Source organism: Poecilia reticulata, linkage group LG13, assembly GCF_000633615.1.
Source record: "Poecilia reticulata strain Guanapo linkage group LG13, Guppy_female_1.0+MT, whole genome shotgun sequence".
NCBI classification, from domain to species: domain Eukaryota; kingdom Metazoa; phylum Chordata; class Actinopteri; order Cyprinodontiformes; family Poeciliidae; genus Poecilia; species Poecilia reticulata.
The window spans coordinates 6138992-6148146 of NC_024343.1; the positions used below are offsets into that span (position 1 = coordinate 6138992).

General features: G+C 40.2%; 1 long non-coding RNA gene across 2 annotated transcripts; it reads left to right on the top strand.

The window, feature by feature from the left end:
• On the top strand, window positions 1-1311 carry LOC103474296 (uncharacterized). 2 transcript variants are annotated; one of them, XR_535142.2, is made up of 4 exons: window positions 1-44; window positions 277-323; window positions 728-789; window positions 869-1311. It is a non-coding gene; the product is annotated as an uncharacterized LOC103474296 (long non-coding RNA). The 2 variants fall into 2 exon arrangements; XR_535141.2 differs by lacking the exon at window positions 277-323 and having other exon boundaries at window positions 869-1306.
• Window positions 1312-9155: the final 7844 nt, after the last annotated feature.

A 9155-nucleotide genomic window follows, 5' to 3' on the forward strand; every position in this document is an offset into this window, starting at 1 on the left:
TCCTGTGCTGTCAATCTTTTCTTACACCTCCGAAAACAATGGCTGTAAGTTCAATCTATGTTCTGTTTGGTGTTATATGTTTTGTTAGTTTATTTGAGATTGTTTTCCAAATGTGTTTATTCTAGAAAAGCCATATCCTGATAGTTTTTGTTTACATAGCAACAGTTGCTATGTGACTGTTTCTTAACTGCAGCTCAGGTTAATTCTATTCAGACACTAGAAGTTTATTCTGTGTATTTAGAGCTGATGCATATTTTATTTTTCTGTTTCTTATAGTTTCACTCAACCTTTCATTGAGCTTTTCCACAACACTGCTCAAAGTTGTAAGTGTCAAGAAAACTTAATAAAGGAGCAAGACGCTCAGCTTCCTGGCTCATGAAATTGAGTTTGACTTGCTGTTGATCTACGTTAACATACACAGAGTATCYAACACGTAGTGATAACAGTACAGTGTTTATTGTGGAATACTTTATGCGGCCCAACCTCACTCAGACTCTGCCTCCAGCGGCCCCTGGGTAAATTGAGTTTGAGACCCCTGATAAAGCACATTCACAACAGCCTCAGCACAACAAGCACAACATCACATTTTATCATTATCAAACAACACCAAGATATGGTAGAAAAATAAAAGATGAAATGTGTTTACCTAAAGACATGCATGCGGTGGACGGATGGCTGGAGGAATCAGATGGACTAACCAAGCTTTACTCTTAACATCTTTGTTCAGGTTCAAACTTAGACAGGATCTATGATCTAATGGACTTCTTAAGGAAGCAAAGATCCTTCAAGGTTTGTAGCAAAATGCTGAATATTTTTTATATGTTGTTGAGAGCGTCATCTCTTCTTCTGTCATCTGTTGGGCCAGCAGCATCAGAGCCAGGGACCTAAAAAACTCAACAACCTGATAAAGAAGGCTGGTTCTGTTCTGGTTCTGTTCTGATTCTGCTCTGGGGACGACTGCGAAACCTCTGGAGATGATTATGCAAAGAATGATTCTTCATAAAATCAAGAAGAGGATGGACAACTGTGACCATCCTCTTCTTGAAACTGTCTTGGGAAAACGGAGTGTCTTCAGTCAGAGGCTTCTTCAGAGTCACTGCAATACAGACCGCTACAAGAAATATTTCCTGCCAACAGCCATCAGTATCTAGAATAACTCTTTTAAGAAATAATTAATCACAATAACATTTAATTCCCTTTGGGATGAATAAAGTATTTTTGGATTTGAATATTTGTATGTTTTTCTGGGCCATGATAATTGCTGACCAACCTGAAGCAGTGTCCAGTGTTTGGAAGGAGGTTTKTCTTTAACCCACATTTCTTAATTCTGTGCCTTCGTAGGTGCAGCCAGTTAAAATGATCTACTGTCGCCGCACCATTAAAGTGAGAATCAGGTTATTATTTTATTTTTAGAAATTAATTTCCACCACTATTTAATATTGCTGTACAATCGTAACAGCTCATCAAAACAACAGTATTTTTTCCTTGTAGCTAAGCAAGAGGTTGTGTATTATTGTACTCTTAATGTTGTGCACTACTGAAGAAATGTGAAGAATGTATTGTAGCTAACAATGCCAGTAAACTTCACAGTGCCACCAGTGTAAGCCACGTGTACTGTAAAGAAAAGATGAGGCTGGATTTTGTATTCCGGACATTATTTTGGCCAAGGGGCATCGGACTGCGTTGATGTTGCAGTAGTTCAGGAATGAAACGCAGCACACACTGAGAGGTGTAAGGATTCATGCTGATCCTTACTGCGGTCATGACGGGTGCTGGTGCCTATCTCCACTGGTCAACATGCAACAGTTGGGGTAATCCTAGACAAGTCATCAGCCAATCACAGGGCAGCTCAGAGACAGACATGACACACACACACACACACACACACACACACACACACACACACACACACACACACACACACACACACACACACACACACAGAATCTAGAGAGATCAATTAACCTGACGATCATGTTTTTGGGGGAAGCCATAAAGAACATGCAAACTCCATGCAGAAAGCCCCCAAGATAGGATTCGAACCCAGGACCTTCTTGTAAGACAACAAGGCTGCCAACTGCTCTACTGTGCAGCAGCTACATTAATATATGCAAATAAACAAATAATTCAAATCTTTTTTTTAAATTAAAAAAATAACCATTTTATTGGCTAAAATTCATAACAGAATTTCTATTTCTATCAAATGAAGAATCTGCAGATACATTTTTTTTTCTAACATGTTAAGAGCTGAGCTTTTTCTGCTTTACTTGGCAACAATAAAGTGAGGGATTGATCTGTAGATTGTTTTGTTGATTAATTTTATTATCTTGATTAACTGGATAGAAAAGGTGTTTAATAAGACTTTTTTCTTAATATAAATTTGAATTTGAATCTTTTCAGGAGTTCTGGGTATATATGGGACATATTTACAAACAGGTTGTTTTTTTAACTGTAAAATGAGTATATTTTTTGTTGAATTTTGGCTTTTGTCGTTCTTTTAACAATGGGCTTATTTTGAATCTGTATACTGCAGTTATTGATTAATCGATTATTTGAATAATCATTTCAAATAACCATTTCCTTAGTTTGAAGTTTTGAATTAGATTTTCATCCCACCAAACATCCCCACAGTTTAACACTCCAAATAGACGTGTGTGTGCTCCCAGCAGCAGAGGGCAGCAGACACGTAGGCTGAGCAAATGTTTTCTTTTCTCTCATCTCCACCTCGGGGATGGGCTCATTAAATCGTTTTTCCCATCTCCTCTTCTCTGATGAATTCTTCATTAAAACGCTCCTCTACAAAGACGTTCTGAAGGAATGCAATTAAATGGGTCTTGATGATCTCAGAGAGATGATCTTTTGCAGCTAAAAGCTCCCTGAACGCAGCCCACTGGAGCCTTTCCAGAGCGATAGCTCAGACAGAGAAACAGTCCACCAGTGAATAACAAAGGGAAGTCAGCCGCTTCACGGGGATTTAGATGTTCAAAGGAGCAGCTTACGCCTCTGGGCCACGCAGGGCCCTCTCGAGTTGGAGAATGAAATCTGTTGTTTAACAAGCCTTTATTGGAATCCTCATGAACAAAAATGTTGGAGATTGGGGGACAAACAGAAGCCCACGGTGGTGGCACACATGAACCCGACATGAGGGAATATTTGTCAGAGAGCCCGTACCAAAGTGTGACTTTCATATTGGTATAACAAAATCCGTTGTGTGTGTGTGTGTGTGTGTGTGTGTGTGTGTGTGTGTGTGTGTGTGTGTGTGTGTGTGTGTGTGTGTGTGTTTGCTCGGGCCAGGATATGTTGGGCTTTAGGTGGTGGATGTAACAGAGCCGCCTGCCTCAGGGTCTCTCTGTTCTTTAGTTAGTGGAGTTTCTAGACGTTTCTGAACACGGTCTTGGTGTGTTTCAAGTCTCGCGGGAGTTTGAGGAAGCCGGACACCACCGCTTCCTCATCGCTGAGCTTTACTGCCCCTCCCTGCATAGATCTGTGTTTCAGCTTTAATGTTTACTCTTCAGAAACTTGAAATACACCAGAGAGATTTGGAGTCTTCATGCGACAGGTAACCAATCAAAATGCAGAGTAAGATTTCATCAAAAACATCGGCGGATGCTTTGTCCCACTTAGGTTAGACGGAACCAGCTGTAATATCATTTCGTCAGGGATGAACAGACGTCTGGTTGTTGGGACAACAGACTGAATTACTGCCAACAGAAAACTGTATGTTGTGTTTTACCTCTGGTACATTAGATCAATGGCGGGGGGGCAGGAAGGTCGGTTCACCCAGGGCACCAAACAGGTTAGGGGTGCCTCTGCATTGGATCATTGACTTTTTAAAACAACTGTTGGTCTGGTGATGTAAAATTGTCTAATAGGAATAGATCAGCATTGACTGGCCAACAACCATTTGGTCTTTACCAGGCAAATGATAATATGAGGTCACAGTGTAGAAGAACTTAGTTGGCCAGAACAGAGGCCTGCTGGTATCCCAGGACAACACTTTTGGGATGAATTAGAGTGGAGACCATAAGTCACGCCTCCTCGCTCAACATCAGTGTCTGACCTTGCTAACATACTGCTAAACCTCACTGAAGACTTCCTAAAAAAGCTGAAATTCTTGTAGCTGAATGATTTATTAACCCATTGTTAACCTCAGATTGACTCAAATGCCACCAGCCAACCTCCATCTATGACCTATGTGCTAAATGAGGAGGGAAAACAAGCCGAACCCCAACCTCTCCACCACCTCTGCTGCCATGAGGTTCCTGGTTGGAGGTGCTGAGGGAGAGAAAGAGGAAGAAAGAGAGAGAGCGGGAAAAAGAGAGAGAGCTGTTTGAAGTACAGTAAAACACAGCTCCCTTCAGCTCCCAGATCAAAGGCAGAGGATAACCAACAGCCTGCTGTAATGAGACCACGATGACTTGAAATCACTGGGATGGCTCGATGCCCCCCCCAAACTACCACAACATCGTTATGAGAGACCGCAGTGGAACACCCTGAGAAAGACAACAGTATTCTAGCAATGTAGGTTTCTCTGGGAGTAAACTGCTGCTCGGTGTGTGATCTTGTTAGAGAACCAAAGCTGGAGACACAAAGCAGAACCATGAAGGGCTGAGAAGAATTATTATACATATATATATATATATAATTTTTTTGATCTTCCGTTCACTAACAGTGGTGGACGACCAGCACAGGCAAATACATCTTATCTGTCTGGGTTAAATTTTATTTAAGCAGATGTAATGTACATGATTTATGCTCCCAGAGACATGTTCACAGGGTGACCAGACCAGGCCTGGAAAAATATTAGGATGGGTCAACAATAACAACAGAAACATAGCAGCCATCAGATKCCAACTGGTTGAGAGTGATGACAAAGGCTTTTCTTGTCTGTGCAGATGTATGTTTTTAAAGGTTTGGTTGGCTTTAGAGGCCTTTATTTGAGAGAGGTCAGACAGGAAAGTGTGTCATGAGAGAGGGGGAAGACATGCAGCAAAGGTCATCAGGCTGCGCTGAGGACTAAGGCCTCCTTACGTGGGTTAAGTTTTATCCCTGCACTGCCAGAGCACTCCAGTCCCACAAATATAAACATGTAGAGTTTCCTAAACGCTAACTGGAATTGTGTACTTTGTTAAAGCAAAGAATGATTTTCATTTCAGAAGTCAAGTATGGTGGATGACCTGTGATGCTCTAGGCCTGCTACTCTCCCTGAAGTCTCTGGACCTTTGTTGGAATGCATGGTTTTATGTTCTCTGATCATAGCCCTGGCAAATTTTACCTTAATTCTGAAAATGGGTCTTTTTTGGCTGTTTTATCAGGATGAAGACCCAAAATGTTTGACCGAGTGAACACAGAAATAGTCCACCAAAATAAAAAATGAGCTTCCTGCCATAGTCATTCAAATTACAGAGTAACACATGCTGTCCTGTTGGTGAATAGAGGTCATACAGAGTAATTTTGCCTAAATTATCTGTTAAAATGGGATTTTGTTCTCCCACCCCTGAATAAATATTGACAAATAAAGGTTTAATTTATCTCTTTTTTTGCCAGTAAGAGATTATGATCTTGGATAAAGATGAATTCATTAGAATGTTTTCACACATGAACAGTGCAACTACCACATAATTATGTAACGCAAATAAGAAATAATCAGTTTGTGAGGGAACCAAATGAACCTGATAGAAACAAAGATGTCAGTGTGAAGAAAAGCGACACATTTCCAGGGAAACACCATGATAAAAAATGATCACAACAGGAAATACACAGAGGGACATTTTCTGCTTCCACATGTGGAGGGTAGTTTATGTATTTTTTGCTGTGATAATGCCTGGTGCCACCGAGCCGAGAGCATTCTGACTCAGGCCAGCATCCAGCACCGGCTCCATCTCATCACACAGTCCAGGCAACAACAAGGCCAGGAGATAAAAACGCTGCTTTTAATTCTGTCAGTTTTCCTTAAACCTTTTCTGGCAAGAACATTTGTTGGTAATCACAGTTAGGTTTAGCACCAAGTCACAAGTTAGTGAATTTCAGAATTTACTTACAGAATCAATTCAAAGTAGAACAAAAAATTAAAATAAAGTACAAAATCTTGTGGCGCTTGAATCATAAAATAAGTTATCTGTATGTGGGTTCAAACAGAAAAAAGGACATGAACCATGAGCTCTTTGAAACAGTAGAATTCACACTTGTTTGTCTTCACTTCTGTAATGCTTTTCTCTCTTTTTTTAAACTAAATATATTTCCATGTAATAATTTTATCTAAACATATTGAATAGACTAGAAAGAACTTTTATTATCCTTCAGTGGTGAAATTCAGCAGTAAAGAGACTGTCAAGCCGAAGAACACAAAGATAAAATACCATAACAAAAACATTATTGTTAATAGACGGCACAAGGGCAATTTTACAGTATGAGAAAAAAATACATGTAATTTTTATCTCCAATTATTAATTATTTTATCTTATTATAAATAGCATTTTCAAATTCAAAAGGATGTGCAACTGAGTAGAATAATTTAACAAATTTACAAAATGAATATTTGGGAATTAAAAAAAAACCCAGCAAATTATTTACAAGAAGTGGAAAAATTTGCAAATAACAGCAACGATGTCAACCCTGCAAAACATCCAGGGATAACCATTAATCTTGTTTTCATCTAATAGCACGTCTTTTATTAAATGTCTATTCATATTCAGACAGGAGTGGAGTGAAATTAATTTCCTAACAATCACTTCCAGCTGGTGAAATCAGTGATTACAGCCGCTGTGCAGATCAGGAGGGATGGGATCTAATTGTCAATATTAGATAAGCGTTCACCAGCGTTATCATCACCATCTCACTGTCTAACATGCTCATATTAACTCCTGCTATAAAGCTAATTAATTACATTGTATAAGTGCCCCAGTGTGTGTGTGCGTGTGTGTGTGTGTGTGTGTGTCTGTCTGTGATCCTGTGAACTGTGCAATTACGGCTGGGTTTGCTGACGCGCCCGGCTCCATATCGTACAGATGAGAGGAGCAAGTGACATGCTGCCTTGCTTGTTCTCCTCAGGGAACATTTATCAAAACAATACAGCAGCCATCATTCAAACAGCTCTGCTCACTTTGAAGTCTCCCTGTCCTCTTGTTTTTTTAATCCTCATGCTTTTCCCATTGTAATCCCACTGTAACTGCAGGGATTCTTCCCCATTTGCAACAATTGTTCATACAAACACAAAAACAACGCGCGTGCACGCACACACACACACACACACACACACACACACACACACGCACACGCACACACACACACACACACACACACACACACACACAAGCACAATACATTGGGAGCAACTGGTTCAGTCGGAGGAGGCTGAATGTAAATGGGCTGCAGAGCTGGCGCTTGCCATGTGTCTCTGCCTCTGTGTTGCCAATCCCTGTAAAAAGTTAATGTAAGCAGGATTCACAGGGAGCTGGCGGTGATGAAATTATGGTGTAACTGATGCCAATGTGCCATAGCAGAGGAGTGCATGGCCGCTCACGTCTTTGAAGGAGGCTCTTCCCATCGCTGCGATGCTCTGCTGGAGAAGGCTGCTGCATGCCTTGTACAGTACAAACGGACAGATGGAGGGCAATACTGCACAAAGAGCGGGCAATCGTTTTACTGCATTTGAGTTTAAGCAATTCATACGTGGCTCCGCTATTGCGTTCAGAGCTGAAATAGTACGGGATGCATACAGATAATATGCAGTGTGTGGGGTAAACATGAAAGTGGTGGAGTTGTTTTTAATCCCGGCTGTTCAACTAAAATAAAATATGGAGCCTAAATATGAATAATCAAGTCAAAATGTTTGTTTTCCTCTGGAGCAATGACACAATTTAAAGTTAATTGTTATTGTCACCTTCTTAAAATAATGAAACTGTCTCTTTTCTTTTTTGCCAAAAGATAATTTAGGCTGAAAAAAAAAACTTTGTGAAAAGATGATTAGGTTATTTTAGACTAGCGGTTCTCAACGTGGGCGGTACCGTCCCCTAGGGGGCGTTCAGAGGACGGCGGGCGGCAGGGGGCGCTGGCGGACATTTTTACAAAAGGGGGGCGCTGGCAGGCCTTTGGGGGGCGTTTGGTCGAAGGTAAAGGTCACACCTTAAATGCACAACAATACCAGTTTAGACTTTGAGCAACTTGGTAAAACTGTATTGTGTAACATTAAACCATGCTTGGCTGCAACTGTATTGATGGCAGCTCTTCTTCTATTCAATGTTTGTAGCTTCTGTTAGCTTCTTGGTGCAGCTCCATTCACCTGCTACTGGTAGCTAAAATCACGACGCCCTCACTGTGTAAGGACCTGGAACTTTAGTTTTTCCACTGAAAGCTCTGGTTTGCACAATAAATGCCATGTGRGTGAARTTTTATGRATGATACTCTGATGTCCCATTCTCCTGAAGGCAGCACAGAGCTGCACCACCAGAAACTGACAAACACTGAAGAGAAGAAGAGCTATGATTAATGTAGTTAYAGTTCTATCCATGTTTTAATGTTGCAGAGMTCAGTCGTTTGCAAATAGATCAAAGTTTAAACTGGCATGTTGAACATCTTTTATCTGGTCATTTTGTGGAATATTTAATAACTAGAAAATGGCACAAAATAAGAATATTTTTCCACTCTGATTGGCTGCCGTTACCAAGTTTAACTTGAATGTTCATTGCATTTTTCGTAGACACCTGTGAAAATAATTTCTATTCCCATGACGTTTTTGTTCTCTGGTAAATTATTTTTGATGATAAATACAGAAACAAGCATAAAAATAAAAACATCTAGTGAAAGTAATATTAATGATAAAATAATAGTCAGTGCAAAGTAGCCTACAAATTCTTTGGTGGGGGCGGTGAGGGACCTGGATAAAGGCTGGGGGGGCGCTGGGCCAAAAAAGGTTGAGAAACACTGGTCTAGATCATATTTAAAAAATATTAGTTTGAAAGTCAATTTCATAAAGTGATGCTACAACAACAAATTATTTTATTGGGATTTCATGTGGTGACCAACACATAGTGCTATGTGAAGTTCAGAGAATCAGAATTATTTTTACCATCATAATTCTGAAAAGTGTGGCATGATTTTACTTTTAGCTCCCATTATGACTTTGTTGAACCACCTTTTTCTGGAATTCTGGAATT